This window comes from Scyliorhinus torazame, chromosome 6 (assembly GCF_047496885.1).
Source record: "Scyliorhinus torazame isolate Kashiwa2021f chromosome 6, sScyTor2.1, whole genome shotgun sequence".
Classification (NCBI taxonomy): domain Eukaryota; kingdom Metazoa; phylum Chordata; class Chondrichthyes; order Carcharhiniformes; family Scyliorhinidae; genus Scyliorhinus; species Scyliorhinus torazame.
In genome coordinates, this window is record NC_092712.1 from 37,954,830 (window position 1) to 37,973,712 (window position 18,883).

General features: G+C 48.8%; 1 protein-coding gene and 1 non-coding gene across 2 annotated transcripts in view; one reads left to right on the forward strand and one right to left on the reverse strand.

Moving 5' to 3' along the window:
• The window catches only part of LOC140424756 (nuclease EXOG, mitochondrial-like), a 387,484-nt gene that overhangs the window by 90,062 nt on the left and 278,539 nt on the right, over positions 1–18,883 (forward strand). The window lies entirely within an intron of this gene.
• On the reverse strand, positions 3,838–4,028 carry LOC140425918 (U2 spliceosomal RNA). Its single transcript, XR_011948071.1, has one exon. It is a non-coding gene; the product is annotated as a U2 spliceosomal RNA (small nuclear RNA).

An 18,883-nucleotide genomic window follows, 5' to 3' on the forward strand; every position in this document is an offset into this window, starting at 1 on the left:
GCTAGAATTTTGTAGTCCACATTCAACAGTGAAATGGGTCGCCAATTTCGAATTTCTTCCCTTTCCCCCTTCTGCTTGTAGATGAGGGTGATGATGCCTTTCCTCATGGACTCTGACATGCTGCCTTCCAGAAGCATACTCTCGTACACTTCCAGCAGGTCTGGGCCCATCCAGTCCCACAGAGCCGAATACAACTCAACCGGTAAGCCGTCGCTTCCGGGAGTTTTACTCGTCTCGAAGGACTTGGCGGCCTTTGTCAGCTCGTCCAGAGTTAGTGGTTTGTCCAGGTTTTCCAGCTCGCTGTCGCCTATGACCTCCGTGATAGTCGACAGGAAGGTCTGGGAAACAGTGCTATCTGTTGGCTTCAGGTCATACAGTCCGGCATAAAAGGATTGGCTGATCCTCAGGATGTCAGACTGCGATGACTTTTCAGAGCCATCTTCTTCCTTCAGGCTGCTGATCACAGAGGTCTCTCTGTGCACCTTTTGGAAGAAGAAGCGTGAGCACTTTTCGTCCTGCTCCACGGAGCGGACTCTGGAACGGAAGATAACCTTGGAGGCCTCCGAGGTGTAGAGCGAGGCTTGCTGGCTCTTCACCTCTTGGAGATCCTCCTTGACATCCACCCCCATCGACTGCAGCTGGAGCAAATTTTGCATACTTTTCTGGAGCCTGGACATGACCCCTCGTCTCTCTCTCACCTTTTGAACGCCCTTGAGGATGAAAAACCTCTTGATATTCCCCTTGATTGCTTCCCACCAGAGATGTGGGGCCTCAAAGAGGGGTTTCACGGTTCTCCAACCTTTGTAATCCCTCCTGAGTTCCTCGATGTTCTCAGGGGTCAGCAGTTTTACATTTAGCTTCCACGTCCCCCTGCCTACCCCCTGGTCTTCCTGCAGGTGGCAGTCGGCCAGTAGGAGGCAGTGGTCAGAGAAGAACACCGGCGTTACGTCGGTGGACCTGACCGTGAAAGCTCGGGACACAAAAAAGAAGTCTATCCTGGAGCGGACGGACCCGTCTGGCCGTGACCATGTGTATCTACGCTGCGCGCCGTCTGCAGGGTTGCTGCAGACGTCGAGCAGCTTGGCGTCTTTTACCGTTTCCATCAGGAGTCTGGACGTAGCGTCTAGTTTGCTGTCGGCTTTGCTGGATCGTCCAGCCGCATCGATGATGCAGTTGAAGTCACCACCCAGGATGACCGGCTTGGAGGTGGCCAACAGCAGTGGGAGTTGCTGAAGGACTGCCAGCCGCTCACTTTTTACGGCCGGGGCGTACACATTAATAAGTCTGAGAGGGGTGTTTTTGTATTTCACGTCTGCTACGAGGAGGCGCCCGCCCACCACCTCCTTAACGTCGGAGATGGTGAAGTTGCCTCCCCGCAGCAGAATACCCAGGCCGGAGGAACGGCAGTCGTTTCCTCCTGACCAGATGGATGGCCCGTGGGACCACCAGCTCGACCAGCGCCTGTAGTTGCTGAGGTGCGGAATTCCGCACTCCTGCAGGAACAGTAGGTCAGCTTTTACATTTGCCAAATAGTTGAGTGTGGCTACACACCGCGAAGTATCTTTGATGCTTCGCACATTTATGGATGCAATTTTTAAACCCATTTTTTAAAAGATAGATTTACCAGTCTCAAGAGTCCAGAGTCTATACAGTTGGCTGTTCCAGCTGTTCGATGTTCCCCAGCATGCCGGTGGTGCTCGCAAACTTTAGCACAGTTGCAGGGCTGAGAAAGCTGTTCTGGTCCGTACTGGCCCCGTGATTTTGATGCAGATGCATTGGGGGGGTGATGTAGCCCTGGCGTTCGTCATGGCAGTCAGTAGGTGTTGGGGTTGCAGGCCGGTCTTCACCTGGGTTGTTGCTGCTCGTTACTATCGGGGGTTGGTCTGTGACCTTGTTTCCTTCCCGGTCGGTGGTCTGGGGGGTCTGTGCCTTCCGTTCCACGTTGGTGCTTTGCCTCTTTATTTGAGGCCGATTCTTGTCCTGTTTTCCCTCATCGGATGAGGTGTCGGCGCTAAGTGCGCCGGCTGAGAGGTGTCGCTTTTTGCCACTACCCCTCGGGGGGTTCTTCAGTTTGTTTTTTTGTTTCCGCTTTCGTTTGTCCCTGTTCACTGTTTCCCAGGGCTCTTTATTCTTTGTCCCATCCTCTTCCTCTTCCATTGAGTGTTCCTCATCAGATGGGGCTGGGGTTGGGTTGTCAGGAGGTGCTGGGGCCTCTTCTTTTTGTTGGGGGCCCTTTTGTTGCTTTTCCTCATTCTGAGCCGTGGTGTCTTTTTCGGTGGAGGGTGTATGCACCTCCTCTCTGGTCGCCTTTTTAACTCCGCTGCTGATGATTTCAGCGTATGTTGCCCCGCGTTTCGGGCAGGCCCTGTAAAGATGGCCGGCCTCCCCACACAGGTTGCAGCACTTGTCTTCTTTGCAGTCCTTAGTCATGTGTCCCTCCTGCCTGCAGTTCTTGCAGAAGGTCACACTGCAGTTTGCGGCAACATGCCCCGTTTTGCCACAGGTGTGGCATACTCGTGGCTGTCCCACGTAGTAGAGGTAGCCACGATTTACTCCAATAGCGAAATTGGAGGGGGGATGCAGGATGGCTCCGTTGCTGTCCGTTCTTAGGGTCACCTTGACCTGGTGCTCACTTGTCCAGATGCCGAAGGTGTCTTTCACTTGCACGCTGTCACTTTTCAGCTCAGCGTACCTGGCGAGGAACGTGAGCACATCAGATACAGGGACGTGGGGGTTGTACGTGTGCAGTGTAACAACCCGATTTCGCTGTGCCGGTAGCGTAAACAGAGGTTCCGCAGTCAGGATCGACAAGGGACTCTGGTTACCTTTTTCCTTGAAGACGTTCAAGAATTTGATGCACGCTGCGACGCTCTTGAAGGTGACATCAAAGAAACCATTCTTGGGGAAGTTTTGCAAGCAGAAGATCTCTGTTGCTTTAAACCCACAACACTCGAGCAGCACCCTCTTCACGAAGTGTTTCCAGTCCAAAGGTGACTCTCCCTCCGTTTTCTTTACTGTGACTCGGACAGTGTTTCGCACTCCCCAGCCTGGTGGTCGGGATGCAGCTGCATCCATAGCTCGTACGTTGGGTGTGAAACTGTATCGGCGTTAGGCCTAAACCCGAGGTTTAGGCCAGCATGTAGATCCACCAATAGCAGCCAAGCTCCAAACGTTTCCTCTTTGACGACTTCAATCCCTCCGAGTTCTCCAATCCACGATCGACATCGAAATCCTCAGCTTCTCTCAATCAAATGAGACTACACTTGATCTTAGCCAAAAGGCCGAGAAGCGATTGATGCAAGCTGCGAGACTGTTGAAAGTGATGTCAAAATGTGGATTGTTGGGGAAGTGTTGCATCAAAATATCCATTGTTGGGGAAGTGTTGCATCAAAATATCCATTGTTGGGGAAGTGTTGCATCAAAATATCCATTGTTGGGGAAGCGTTGCATCAAAATATCCATTGTTGGGGAAGCGTTGCATCAAAATATCCATTGTTGGGGAAGCGTTGCATCAAAATATCCATTGTTGGGGAAGTGTTGCATCAAAATATCCATTGTTGGGGAAGCGTTGCATCAAAATATCCATTGTTGGGGAAGCGTTGCATCAAAATATCCATTGTTGGGGAAGTGTTGCAAGCAGAAGCATCTGTTGGTTGAAAGCCGCAGCACTGGGGCAGCACCGGCTTCAGGAAGAAATAGTGATGCACAGCAGGCGAGTGGTTGCAAAGTGTTGTAAGCAGATTGTCCATATTGGAGAATGAAGAGAAAAGGCATGAAGTAGAGAAGTGCATGTACATGCTTGAGCTGTTTTTTGACTTTGAAATTCCCCATAAAGGGGGTGTGTGCACCGTTCCCGGAGGTACTGCAATACCAGGTCGATGCGTGGAGTGGACGGAGCAAGCCCCTATTCCATCTCCCTGCTCCAAAAATCAATTTAATATATGGTCCCCAGATAAGGGACGTATCAGATATTAAACTGATAAGAACAGATACTACACTTGATCTTAGCCAAAAGGCCGAGAAGCGATGCCCAATACTCTTGAATTGGCGAAGTGCCGTATGCCTTCCTTCGTTTACAGCAGGCTGACAGCATTCAAAGACTTTTCGATGTAAGCATTGAAACTTTCACTCTTGTCATATTGCTCCTGGCCTTTCTCATTGGAACAGGAGATTCCTATTGACAGAACTTGCCTCTTTTCCCCCTTTTCAGTCAGACAGCATGACAGTTATGTAGATGAACAGTACGCCACCAATCGGATGGGAGCGGGTGACTCTCCCAATCAGATCGGAGAGGATGGTGCCTAACCTCGTACGTCACTGTTACAGGCTGCTGCTGCGGAACAAACTTTTGAAAACACTTGCACGTCTTGCCAGTGAGAATACAGCAGCAGCAACCAACTCGCCTGGTGCCACACGCCCCGTAGCCCTGCAAATGAAATGAAAATCGCTTATTGTCACGAGTAGGCTTCAATGAAGTTACTGTGAAAAGCCCCTAGTCGCCACATTCCGGCGCTTGTTCGGGGAGGCTGGTACGGGAATTGAACCGTGCTGCTGGCCTGCCTTGGTCTGCTTTAAAAGCCAGCGATTTAGCCCAGTGTGCTAAACCAGCCCCTTGTTTTCCCTTCAGATAATTATCCCATTGTCTTTAGAAAGGCAGGCTTGAACCTGCCCGCTGCACACTCAGGCAGTGCATTGCAGAGTCTAACCACTCGGGCTGGGCAACAAGATTTCTCATCGCGTCCAGAGGCCGTATCATGAAAGGAATTCTGCTAGCCTGCGAACGGCAGTCTTTGTTCAAAGCTGCTGCAGCAGACAAACTGACTGCTGGCTCAATTGTGTTAGGTCAGCTGGACTGTTTTTGTGATGCAAGGTGGCTTACACTCCAGAATCTTTGAGGTGCCTGAAAAAATATTTTCATTCGATTTTTAACATAATCGCGCAGATAGGTATAAATGGGTACGATATAATTGGGATTACGGAGACATGGCTGCAGGGTGACCAGGGTATTCGGTATTTAGGAAGGACAGGCATAAAAGAAAAGGTGGTGGTGTGGCACTGCTGGTTAAAGAGGAAATTAACACAATAATGAGAAAGGATATTAGCTCTGACAATGTGCAGTCTGTATGGGTGGAGTTCAGAAATACCAAGGGGCAAAAAACAGAAGAGAAAATGCTGGAAAATCTCAGCAAGTCTGGCAGCATCTGCAGGGAGAGAAAAGAGTAAACGCCCCGCGTCCAAACAAAGAGCTTTGACAAAGGGTCACCTGGACCAGAAACGTCAGCTCCCCCTGCCCCTGAAGGCGTTTTAAGGAAAAAGGCAACCAGGGCCCCTGTCTATCCTGACTGCGGAGCCTCTGTTCACGCTACCGTCGCAGCGAAACCGGGTTGTTACACTGCACATGTACAACCCCCAAATCCCCGTGTCTGATGCGCTCACGTTCCTCGCCAGGTGCGTCGAGCTGAAAGGACTGAAGGACACCTTTGGCAAGGACATCTGGACAAGGACAAGTGAACACCAGGTCAAGGTGACCTTGAGAACGGAACCATCCTGCAACCCCCCTCCAGTTTCGCCATTGGAGGAAGCCGCAGCTACCTTTATTATGCGGGGCACCCACGAGTGTGTCGCACCGGTGCCAAAATGGGACATGCTGCTGCCAACTGCAGCGTCACCTTCTGCAAAAACTGCAGGCAGGAGGGACACATGACAAAGGACTACAACGTTGAGTCAGAATTCAGGAGGGAGATCGAGAACCTAGTGGAGTGGGGCAGCACAGTGGTTGGTGCGGTTGCTTCGCAGCTCCAACGTTAGGAGATAGGTACATACATTGTTCATTCTTATGTCACTGTCTTTTTTTTAAATTACTTTATCAGAGTTACAAAGCCAGAGCTCAGAGTGTGGACAGGGGGCAAACGCCTAATCCAGCTCCTTGCCTGCTCCAAAACAACAGTTCAAATTGAATCCAAATCATGGTCCCCACAAGAGGGACGTACCAGATCCAGGCATTACACCTGACCTCACGCTCATCTTAGAAGGAGCACTCCAGCTTTAGAATAATGGGTTATACTTTGAGGTATCTGTGCAATTCGGATACTTCAACCAGCTCTTTAATTAAAGTTTATCCAGGTGGCTTTATTTATGAGGAGAACAAAGTAGAACACCGATATAATGCAACACTTTATTAAATATAGTTAACCCATACATTACCCACTTTACTTACAAGAAACACCCAGGATTCGACTATCCTTCCCGTAAAGGTCATTTGGTAAGCTGCAGATCTGATCCTGGAGTCCCTCTGGTTCCACTTTGTAAAGGTGATTCTCGCTGGCTGTTCCTTGCTGGTTTCCTTCCTTCAAGTCTGGTCAAGGTCACCTCACACAAGCTTCCAGTCTTAGCTTCCAGTTTTTTCCTTCCCTGTCTGGCAAATACCTATCTTTTTATCCTTGTTGCATTGTCAAACTGCCCTTGGCTTTCGGCCAATGGAGTCTCAGGAGGCAGGGTCTCAGTGCCCAACGTTCTGGTTGATGACCTGTTGACAGGGTACCTGAGCCTGCCTTGGGAGGAGTGACGATTGCTTGATGGGAACTGTGGACAATAGGCCAATGCATCTTAAGTGGGAGTGACTATCCGTTAATGTGATAACAGGAACTGTGAACAATAGGCCAATGCATCTTAAGTAGGAACAACGATCGCTTGATGGATATCGTGAACTGTGGACAATAGACCAGTGAATCCCAAGTAGCAAGGATAATTACTTGATGGGTTATTCAAGAGCTGCTTCAGACAGACTTGAGTTTTGTACATTCGGATTCTGCCTTCTGCAGACTGTGGTTTTTAAACTGCTCAATTCTTTAATTTAAGATATCCAATTTAAATCGGCCTTAAAACTCGGCCCTGATTATTACTACAACTTTTAGTATTGACACTATCCTTTCAAATACAAACATTGAAAAAAAAATTGCGAAAGTTCCCAAAGAGTTTCAATGAATCTGCTGCTCCATTATGAATACTTTTGAACTTGGCTTCACACCAGATAGCCAATATCCTGCAAAAGGCATGACCAAAGGATTATGCTGGAGATAATGCCACACCATTTAGCTTTTGCATGTCTGCAACCTAAGTGGCCTTACTCTTAAATCACAATATGGGTTTTGCGCTGATAAAAGTAATCCGAAACACTTAACAGAACTAGAAAATCTGAGAGAGAATTTGGGAGAAATTAAATCCAAATTACATGTAACTTGTGAAATAGCATTCACGGCTGATGCCAAATACGTACTGCAGAAAGATAGCACCTATAGTTTCCATAAGACCATAAGACATAGGAGCGGAAGTAAGGCCATTCGGCCCATCGACTCCACTCCGCCATTCAATCATGGCTGATTTCAACTCCATTTACCCGCTCTCTCTCCATAGCCCTTAATTCCTCGAGAAATCAAGAATTTATCAACTTCTGTCTTAAAGACACTCAACGTCCCGGCCTCCACCGCCCTCTGTGGCAATGAATTCCACAGACCCACCACTCTCTGGCTGAAGAAATTTCTCCTCATCTCTGTTCTAAAGTGACTCCCTTTTATTCTAAGTCCCCGGGTCCTAGTCTCCCCTGCTAATGGAAACAACTTCCCTACATCCACCCTATCTAAGCCATTCATTATCTTGTAAGTTTCTATTAGATCTCCCCTCAACCTCCTAAACTCCAATGAATATAATCCCAGGATCCTCAGACGTTCATCGTATGTTAGGCCTACCATTCCTGGGATCATCCGTGTGAATCTCCGCTGGACCCGCTCCAGTGCCAGTATGTCCTTCCTGAGGTGTGGGGCCCAAAATTGCTCACCGTATTCTAAATGGGGCCGAACTAATGCTTTATAAAGCTTCAGAAGTACATCCCTGCTTTTATATTCCAAGCCTCTTGAGATGAATGACAACATTGCATTTGCTTTCTTAATTACGGACTCAACCTGCAAGTTTACCTTTAGAGAATCCTGGACTAGGACTCCCAAGTCCCTTTGCACTTCAGCATTATGAATTTTGTCACCGTTTAGAAAATAGTCCATGCCTCTATTCTTTTTTCCAAAGTGCAAGACCTCGCACTTGCCCACGTTGAATTTCATCAGCCATTTCTTGGACCACTCTCCTAAACTGTCTAAATCTTTCTGCAGCCTCCCCACCTCCTCCATACTACCTGCCCCTCCACCTATCTTTGTATCATCGGCAAACTTAGCCAGAATGCCCCCAGTCCCGTCATCTAGATCGTTAATATATAAAGAGAACAGCTGTGGCCCCAACACTGAACCCTGCGGGACACCACTCGTCACCTGTTGCCATTCCGAAAAAGAACCTTTTATCCCAACTCTCTGCCTTCTGCCTGACAGCCAATCGTCAATCCATGTTAGTACCTTGCCTCGAATACCATGGGCCCTTATTTTACTCAGCAGTCTCCCGTGAGGCACCTTATCAAAGGCCTTTTGGAAGTCAAGATAGATAACATCCATTGGCTCTCCTTGGTCTAACCTATTTGTTATCTCTTCAAAAGAACTCTAACAGGTTTGTCAGGCACGACCTCCCCTTACTAAATCCATGCTGACTTGTCCTAATCTGACCCTGCACTTCCAAGAATTTAGAAATCTCATCCTTAACAATGGATTCTAGAATCTTGCCAACAACCGAGGTTAGGCTAATTGGCCTATAATTTTCCATCTTTTTCCTTGTTCCCTTCTTGAACAGGGGGGTTACAACAGCGATTTTCCAATCCTCTGGGACTTTCCGGGACTCCAGTGACTTTTGAAAGATCATAACTAACGCCTCCACTATTTCTTCAGCTATCTCCTTTAGAACTCTAGGATGGAGTCCATCTGGGCCCAGAGATTTATCAATTTTTAGACCTCTTAGTTTCTCTAGCACTTTCTCCTTTGTGATGGCTACCCTATTCAACTCTGCCCCCTGACTCTCCGGAATTGGTGGGATATTACTCATGTCTTCTACTGTGAAGACTGACGCAAAGTACTTATTTAGTTCCTCAGCTATTTCCTTGACTCCCATCGCAAAATTACCAGCGTCATTTTGGAGCGGCCCAATGTCAACTTTTGCCTCCCGTTTGTTTTTAATGTATTTAAAGAAACTTTTACTATCATCCCTAATGTTACTGGCTAGCCTACCTTCATATTTGATCCTCTCTTTCCTTATTTCTCTCTTTGTTATCCTCAGTTTGTTTTTGTAGCCTTCCCAATCTTCTGACTTCCCACTACTCTTTGCCACATTATAGGCTTTCTCTTTTGCTTTGATGCATTCCCTAACTTCCTTTGTCAGCCATGGCTGCCTAATCCCCCCTCTGATAACCTTTCTTTTCTTTGGGATGAACCTCTGCACTGTGTCCTCAATTACTCCCAGAAACTCCTGCCATTGCTGTTCTACTGTCTTTCCCACTAGGCTCTGCTCCCAGTCGATTTTCGTCAGTTCCTCCCTCATGCCCCTGTAGTTACCTTTATTTAACTGCAACACCTTTACATCTGATTCTACCTTCTTTCTTTCAAATTAGAGATTGAATTCTACCATATTATGATCACTGCCTCCTAAGTGCTCCCTTACTTTAAGATCTTTAATCAAGTCTGGCTCATTACATAACACTAAGTCCAGAATGGCCTGTTCCCTCGTGGGCTCCATCACAAGCTGTTCCAAAAAGCCCTCCTGTAAACATTCAATGAATTCCCTTTCCTTGGGTCCACTGGCAGCATTATTTACCCAGTCCACCTGCATATTGAAGTCCCCCATGATCACTGTGACCTTGCCTTTCTGACATGCACTTTCTATTTCGTGGTGCATTTTGTGCCCCCGGTCCTGACCACTGTTAGGAGGCCTGTACATAACTCCCATTATGGTTTTTTTGCCTTTGTGGTTCCTCAGCTCTACCCACACAGACTCCACATCATCTGACCCTATGTCATTTAGTGCTATTGATGTAATTTCATTCCTAATTAACAAGGCAACCCCGCCCCCTCTGCCCACCTCCCTGTCTTTTCGATAGGTTGTGAATCCCTGGATGTTTAAATGCCAGTCCTGAACCCCCTGCAACCATGTCTCTGTGATGCCTACCACATCATACCTGCCAGTCACAATCTGGGCCACAAGCTCATCTACCTTGTTCCGTACACTGCGCGCATTTAAATATAGCACCTTTAATTCTCTATTGACCGTCCCTTTTTGTTTTCTTAGTGTGGTGGACCTTGGTTTACTGAGCCTTTCCATACACTGTGTCATATTTTGTGGGATGGGGACTATCGTAACCTCTCCTGAGTTTTGTCTTTTCGTGCTTTTTTGTATTCCTAAGCAGCTACGCTTCCCACTGATTACTTCACCTCTTGGTTCCCTGACTTTCCCTTCCCCCCCCCAATCTTTAGTTTAGTTTCAGTGCGCCTCACTACTTGGAAGCATATTTTAAAATTGAATATTCTCAATAACAACTTGCCGTTGAAGCTCGCAGACTGTCATGACTGCAAGTTATAAATATTCTAAAATATAAACATTATAGGAATGAAAATTGCAGTGTGATATCTCATTTGTATTGCTTTTTAAAAAGTTAATTCTTTCATGGGATATGGGAGTCACTGGCAAGGCCAGCATTTGTTGCCCATTTCTCTGGAGCTTGTTCGATCATTTCAGGACAGTTCAGAGTCAACCATGTTTCTGTGGCTTTGGAGTGACAATGTTGGCAAATTTCCTTCCCTGAAGGACATTAATAAACCAGAGGGGTTTTATGACAGTTGATAGTTTTGTGGTCACCATTACTGATGCCGAGCTGTCAATTTTACACTTTACTAAATAAATTTAATTACAACAACTGCTGCAGTGGAGTTGAACCCATGTCCCCAGAGCATTAGGTCTCTAAGTTCAGTGACGTTACCACAATGCCACCGTGTCCCAGAATAATACAGCGCAGAATAGGCCCTTCGGCCCATCAAACCTGCACCAACGCATGAAAAACACCTGACAGACTTCCGGTTGTGACCATGGAGTGAGTGGTCACACACACGGCAGCTTCTGCTTAAAGGCACAGAAAAGAGCTCTTTTTACCCAATACTGGATGGAATTTGGATGAAAATGCACAGGTGACTGTTGGAGGATTAGTATCCCCCAGAAGTGGTACGTCTGCTGGCTATCCGACCCGGCAGAAAACAGTGAGAGAGTTGGCTGAAAAGTTGGAGGGAGCCTTTGCTGCAGTAGCCACTGTAAGCATGCAAGCGGGGGAAGGGCTGATGCAAGCGGGGGAAGGGCTGATGCAAGCGGGGGAAGGGCTGATGCAAGCTGGAAGGCCCCAGATGGAGGCAATTTCTGCCGGCAGAGGAAGGAAATGCATGTGGATCGTTCAGAAGCCATTGAAGGAGCTGTGGCACCCTTGAAGAGTTCTCTGGAACGGGCGAAGAGGTGTTTGGAGATTGGGGAGATCGAAGGAGTGATCTTGGACCAGAGTGATCATGTGGTGGCGAAGGTGGGGCTCCTAGGGGACCTGTGTAAAACGTTGAGGGCATCCGGGCAATAGTAAGGGATGATATTGGTGCTATGGAGAACAAGGTTGAATCAATTTGGGTGGAAATCAGGAATAGTAAGGCGAAAAGGTCACTGATAGGAGTAGGAGTAGTCTATAGGCCACCAAATAGTAACAGGATGGTAAGGCAGGCAATAAGCAAAGAAATAACAGATGCATGTAGAAATGGTACAGCGGTTATCATGGGAGATTTTAATCTGCATATCGATTGGTTTAACCAGGTTGGTAAAGGCAGCCTTGAGGAGGAGTTTATAGAATGTGCCCGGGATCATTTCCTGGAACAGTATGTAATGGAACCTACAAGGGAACAAGCGGTCCTAGATCTGGTCCTGTGTAATGAGGCAGGATTGATTAATGATCTCATAGTTCGGGATCCTCTTGGAAGGAGCGACCACAATATGGTGGAATTTAAAATACAGTTGGGAGGATGACAAGGTAAAATCAAACACTAGTGTTTTGTGCTTAAACAAAGGCGATTACAATGGGATGAGAGAAGAACTAGCTAAGGTAGACTGGGAGCAAAGACTTCATAGTGAAGCAGTTGAGGAACAGTGTAGAACCTTCCGAGCGATCTTTGACAGTGTTCAGAAAAGGTTCATACCGACAAAAAAGAAAGACGGTAGAAAGGGGAAAAATCGACCGTGGCTATCTAAGGAGGTGAGGGAGAGTATCAAATTGAAGGAAAAAACATACAAAGTGGCAAAAATTAGTGGGAGACTAGAGGACTGGGAAGTCTTTAGGGGACAACAGAAAGCTACTAAAAAAGCCATAAAGAAGAGTAAGGTAGACTATGAAAGTAAACTGGCTCAGAACATAAAAGCAGATAGTAAAAGCTTCTACAAATATATAAGACAAAAAAGAGTGGCTAAGGTAAATATTGGTCCTTTGGAAGATGAGAAGGGAGATTTAATAATAGGAGACGGGGAAATGGCTGAGGAGCTGAACAGGTTTTTTGGGTCAGTCTTCACGGTGGAGGGCACAAATAACATGCCAGTGACTGATGGAAATAAGGATATGATAGGTGAGGACCTTGAGATGATTGTAATCACTAAGGAGGCAGTATTGGGCAAGCTAATGGGGCTAAAGGTAGACAAGTCTCCTGGCCCTGATGGGATGCATCCCAGAGTGTTAAAAGAGATGGCTAGGGAAATTGTAAACGCACTAGCAATAATTTATCAAAATTCACTCGACTCTGGGGTGGTCCCAGAGGATTGGAAAGTAGCAAACGTGACACCACTGTTTAAAAAAGGAGGTCGGCAGAAAGCGGGTAATTATTAGCCGGTAAGCTTAACTTCGGTTGTAGGGAAAGTGCTGGAATCTATCATTAAGGAGGAAATAGCGGACTTCCGGGTGCGGCGATGACCAGCTAAGTCGCACGTTTCGGCAGCTCCCGGTGGAACGGACTTTAGGGCTCTTGATAGGAGCCCCAACGGCAATTTTAACGGCTAAAAACACCGTGCGGTAAACCAGAAGGGTGTTCCCCCTGGACACGGATGGAAAAAGGAGAGGAAAGTGGCCGGATTGCAGCGGATCCTTTGGAACAACGGCAAGGAAGGCAAGCAGAAACCAAGATGGCGTCGGAAGGTGGCAGTCTCATATGGGGCCCTGAACAACAAGAGTTCTTGAAACGCTGCGTGGAGGAGATAAAAAAGGAAATGAAGAAAGAGTTGTTGGCCCCGATATTACAGGCGATTGAAGGGCTGAGAGAGGAACAAAAGACCCAGGAGCAGGAGCTTCGGGTCGTGAAGGCGAAAGCAGCAGAGAATGAGAACGATATACAGGGCCTGGTGGTGACGTCGGAGATACAGGAGGCACACCAGAAACGATCTGTGGAGAGGTTGGAGGCACTGGAAAATAACGCAAGGAGGAACAACTTGAGGATTCTTGGCCTTCCTGAAGGTGTGGAGGGGGCGGACGTCGGGGCATATGTGAGCACGATGCTGCACTCGTTAATGGGAGCGGAGGCCCCGACGGGTCCGTTGGAGGTGGAGGGAGCGTACCGAGTTATGGTGCGAGGATCGAGAGCAGGAGAAACTCCCAGAGCCATAGTGGTGAGATTCCTCCGTTTTAAGGATAGAGAAATGGTCCTTAGATTTGCGAAGAAAACTCGGTGTAGTAAATGGGAGAACGCGGTGATCCGCGTTTATCAAGATTGGAGTGCGGAGGTGGCGAGAAGGAGGGCGAGCTTTAATCGGGCCAAAGCGGTACTTCACAAAAAGATGATAAAATTTGGAATGCTGCAACCGGCAAGACTGTGGGTCACATATCAAGGGAGGCACCACTACTTTGAGACGGCGGATGAAGCGTGGACTTTTATTGTAGAAGAAAAATTGGAATGAGTGGATTATGAAAATGAACGTTTGGACAAAGTGGTGGGGCGAATGGGGGGGGGCGAAGAGGGGATTTATGTTTTAATCCTGCGGTATGGTAACTTTTCTCTCTCCCACAGGTGGTGATGGGGGGAGGTGGGGAGGGAGAGGAGATGGGGCGTTGGCCATGGGAGGCGGGGCCGAGGGAGAGGCGCGGGCTTGGTTCCCGCGCTATGATAATTATGGCGGGAACAGAGAAGCAGGAAGGAGGGGGCGTCGCACGGTGCGAGCCGTGATCACGGGGGAAAGCCGAGGTCAGCCAGAGTTTGCTGACTTCTGGGAGCAACATGGGGGGAGTAACTACGCTAGCGGGGGGTCTAGCGGGGGGGGGGGTGGGGGGGGGGGAATTACTGGGTTGCTGCTGCTGGGGAAAGGGGGGAAGTGGGTACGGGAAAGGATGGGCGGGGGGGCACCGTCTGGGAGAGATACAGCTGCGTGGGAACTGGGTGAGGAGCTGGAAAAAGATGATGGCTAACCGGCAAGGGGGGGGGGGGGGGGGGGGGTGGGAAGCCCCCCAACTCGGCTGATCACGTGGAACGTGAGGGGGCTTAACGGGCCGATAAAGAGGGCACGAGTACTCGCACACCTTAAGAAACTTAAAGCAGATGTGGTTATGTTACAGGAAACGCACCTGAAACTGATAGACCAGGTTAGGTTGCGCAAAGGATGGGTGGGGCAGGTGTTCCATTCGGGGCTGGATGCGAAAAGCAGGGGGGTGGCTATATTAGTGGGGAAGCGGGTAATGTTCGAGGCAAAGACTATAGTGGCGGATAACGGGGGCAGATACGTGATGGTGAGTGGCAAATTACAGGGCGAGATGGTGGTTTTGGTAAACGTGTATGCCCCGAACTGGGACGATGCCAACTTTATGAGGCGAATGCTAGGACGCATCCCGGACCTAGAGACGGGAAAGCTGATAATGGGGGGAGATTTTAACACGGTGTTGGAACCAAGGCTGGATAGGTCGAAGTCCAGGACTGGTAGGAGGCCGGCAGCAGCCAAGGTGCTTAAGGATTTTATGGAGCAGATGGGAGGGGTGGACCCGTGGAGATTCAGTAGACCTAGGAGTAAGGAGTTCTCGTTTTTCTCCTATGTCCATAAAGTCTATTCACGCATAGACTTTTTTGTGTTGGGTAGGGCATTGATCCCGAGGGTGAGGGGAACGGAATATACGGCTATAGCCATTTCGGATCATGCCCCACACTGGGTAGACTTGGAGATAGGGGAGGAAACAAGAGGGCGCCCACCCTGGAGAATGGACATGGGACTAATGGCAGATGAGGGGGTGTGCCTAAGGGTGAGGGGATGCATCGAAAAGTACTTGGAACTCAATGACAATGGGGAGGTTCAGGTGGGAGTGGTCTGGGAGGCGTTGAAGGCGGTGGTGAGGGGGGAGCTGATATCAATAAGGACACATAAAGGGAAGCAGGAGAGTAAGGAACGGGAGCGGTTGCTGCAAGAACTTTTAAGGGTGGACAGACAATATGCGGAAGCACCGGAGGAGGGACTGTACAGGGAAAGGCAAAGGCTGCATGTGGAATTTGACTTGCTGACTACAGGCACTGCAGAGGCACAATGGAGGAAGGCGCAGGGTGTACAGTATGAATATGGAGAGAAGGCGAGCAGATTGCTGGCACACCAATTGAGGAAAAGGGGAGCAGCGAGGGAAATAGGGGGGGTGAGGGACGAGGAAGGAGAGACGGAGCGGGGAGCGGAGAGAGTGAATGAAGTGTTCAAGACATTTTATAAAAAATTGTATGAAGCTCAACCCCCGGATGGGAGGGAGAGAATGATGGATTTTTTGGATCGGCTGGAAATTCCCAAGGTGGAAGAGCAGGAAAGGGCGGGACTGGGAGCACAGATCACGGTAGAAGAAGTGGTGAAAGGAATTAGGAACATGCAGACGGGAAAGGCCCCGGGACCGGACGGATTCCCAGTTGAATTTTACAGAAAATATTTGGACTTGCTCGCCCCGCTACTGACGAGGACCTTTAATGAGGCAAAGGAAAGGGGACAACTGCCCCCGACTATGTCAGAAGCAACGATATCGCTTCTCTTAAAGAAGGAAAAGGATCCGCTACAATGCGGGTCCTACAGACCAATTTCCCTCCTAAATGTGGATGCCAAGGTCCTGGCCAAGGTAATGGCAATGAGAATAGAGGAATGTGTCCCGGGGGTGGTTCATGAGGACCAAACGGGGTTTGTGAAGGGGAGACAGCTGAACACGAATATACGGAGGCTGTTAGGGGTAATGATGATGGCCCCACCAGAGGGTGAAACGGAGATAGTAGTGGCGATGGATGCCGAGAAAGCATTTGATAGAGTGGAATGGGATTATCTGTGGGAGGTGTTGAGGAGATTCGGGTTTGGAGAGGGGTATGTTAGATGGGTGCAGCTGTTGTATAGGGCCCCAGTGGCGAGTGTGGTCACGAATGGACGGGGATCGGCATATTTTCGGCTCCATAGAGGGACAAGGCAGGGATGTCCTCTGTCCCCATTACCGTTTGCACTGGCGATTGAGCCCCTGGCGATAGCGCTGAGAGGTTCCAGGAGATGGAGGGGAATACTTAGGGGAGGAGAAGAACACCGGGTATCTTTATATGCGGATGATCTGCTACTATATGTGGCGGATCCAGCGGAGGGGATGCCAGAAATAATGCGGATACTTGGGGAGTTTGGGGATTTTTCAGGGTATAAATTGAACATGGGGAAGAGTGAGCTGTTTGTGGTGCATCCAGGGGAGCAGAGTAGAGAAATAGAAGACCTACCGTTGAGGAAGGTAACAAGAGACTTTCGTTACCTGGGGATCCAGATAGCTAAGAATTGGGGCACATTGCACAGGCTAAATTTGACGCGGTTGGTGGAACAGATGGAGGAAGATTTCAAGAGATGGGATATGGTAGCATTGTCAATGGCAGGGAGGGTGCAGGCGGTTAAGATGGTGGTCCTCCCGAGATTCCTCTTTGTTTTTCAGTGCCTCCCGGTGGTGATCACGAAGGCTTTTTTCAAAAGGATAGAAAAGAGTATCATGGGTTTTGTTTGGGCCGGGAAGACTCCGAGAGTGAGGAAGGGATTCTTACAGCGTAGTAGGGATAGGGGGGGGCTGGCACTACCGAGCCTAAGTGAGTATTATTGGGCCGCTAATATTTCAATGGTGAGTAAGTGGATGGGAGAGGAGGAAGGAGCGGCGTGGAAGAGATTAGAGAGGGCGTCCTGTAGGGGGACCAGCCTGCAGGCTATGGTGACAGCCCCATTGCCATTCTCACCAAGGAACTATACCACGAGTCCGGTGGTGGTAGCTACACTGAAGATTTGGGGACAGTGGAGACGACATAGGGGAAAGACCGGAGCATTGGGGGGGTCCCCGATAAGAAACAACCATAGGTTTGCCCCGGGGGGAATGGATGGGGGATATGGAATGTGGCAAAGAGCAGGAATAACGCAATTGAAAGATCTATTTGTGGATGGGACGTTTGCGAGTCTGGGAGCGCTGACTGAGAAATATGGGTTGCCCCAAGGGAATGCATTTAGGTACATGCAATTGAGGGCTTTTGCGAGGCAACAGGTGAGGGAATTCCCGCAGCTCCCGACACAAGAGGTGCAGGACAGAGTCATCTCAAAGAAATGGGTGGGAGATGGTAAGGTGTCGGATATATATAGGGAAATGAGGGACGAAGGGGAGACTATGGTGGACGAACTAAAAGGGAAATGGGAAGAAGAGCTAGGGGAGGAGATTGAGGAGGGGCTGTGGGCAGATGCCCTAAACAGGGTAAACTCGTCGTCCTCGTGCGCCAGGCTAAGCCTGATTCAGTTTAAGGTATTACACAGGGCACATATGACTGGAACACGGCTCAATAAATTTTTTGGGGTGGAGGATAGGTGTGCGAGGTGCTCGAGAAGCCCAGCGAATCATACCCATATGTTCTGGTCATGCCCGGCACTACAGGGGTTTTGGATGGGGGTGACAAAGGTGCTTTCGAAAGTAGTAGGAGTCCGGGTCGAACCAAGCTGGGGGTTGGCTATATTTGGGGTTGCACAAGAGCCGGGAGTGCAGGAGGCGAGAGAGGCCGATGTTTTGGCCTTTGCGTCCCTAGTAGCCCGGCGCAGGATATTGCTAATGTGGAAAGAAGCCAAGCCCCCGGGGGCGGAGACCTGGATAAATGATATGGCGGGGTTCATAAAGTTAGAGCGGATTAAGTTCGTCCTAAGGGGGTCGGCTCAAGGGTTCACCAGGCGGTGGCAACCGTTCGTCGAATATCTTGCGGAAAGATAGATGGGGGAAAAAAGGAAGGCAGCAGCAGCAGCCCAGGACTTGGGGGGGGGGGGGGGGGGGGAGGAGGGATGGGGGGGGGGGTGGGTGGGGGGGGTATAGCCTGTGACAAGGCAGTTGCCAATTAGGGCTAGTTTTCATTTTTGTTATTTAATATTTATTTATTTGTTGTTTTTTGTTTATATAAAAAAGGTCATTATTATCTGTATTGTTATAATGTTGTGTAAAGGATGCACAATGTACTGTGTTGGTTGACCAAAAATTTTCAATAAAATATTTATTAAAAAAAAAACTAACAGAAAGCAGAGAGTGGGGATAAATGGGCGTTTCTCTGGTTGGCAACCTGGAACTAGTGGGGTCCCTCAAGGATCAGTGTTGGGCCCGCATTTGTTCACAATTTACATAGACGATTTGGAGTTGGGGACCAAGTGCAATGTGTCAAAGTTTGCAGACGACACAAAGGTGAGTGGAAAAGCAAAAAGTGCAGAGGATACCGGAAGTCTGCAGAAGGATTTGGATAGGTTAGGTGAATGGGCTAGGGTCTGGCAGATGGAATTCAATGTTGCCAAGTGTGAGGCAATCCATTTTGGGAGGAATAACAGCAGAATGGATTATTATTTAAACGGTAAGATGTTAAAACATGCTGCTGTGCAGAGGGACCTGGGTGTGCTGGTGCACGAGTCGCAAAAAGTTGGTGTGCAGGTG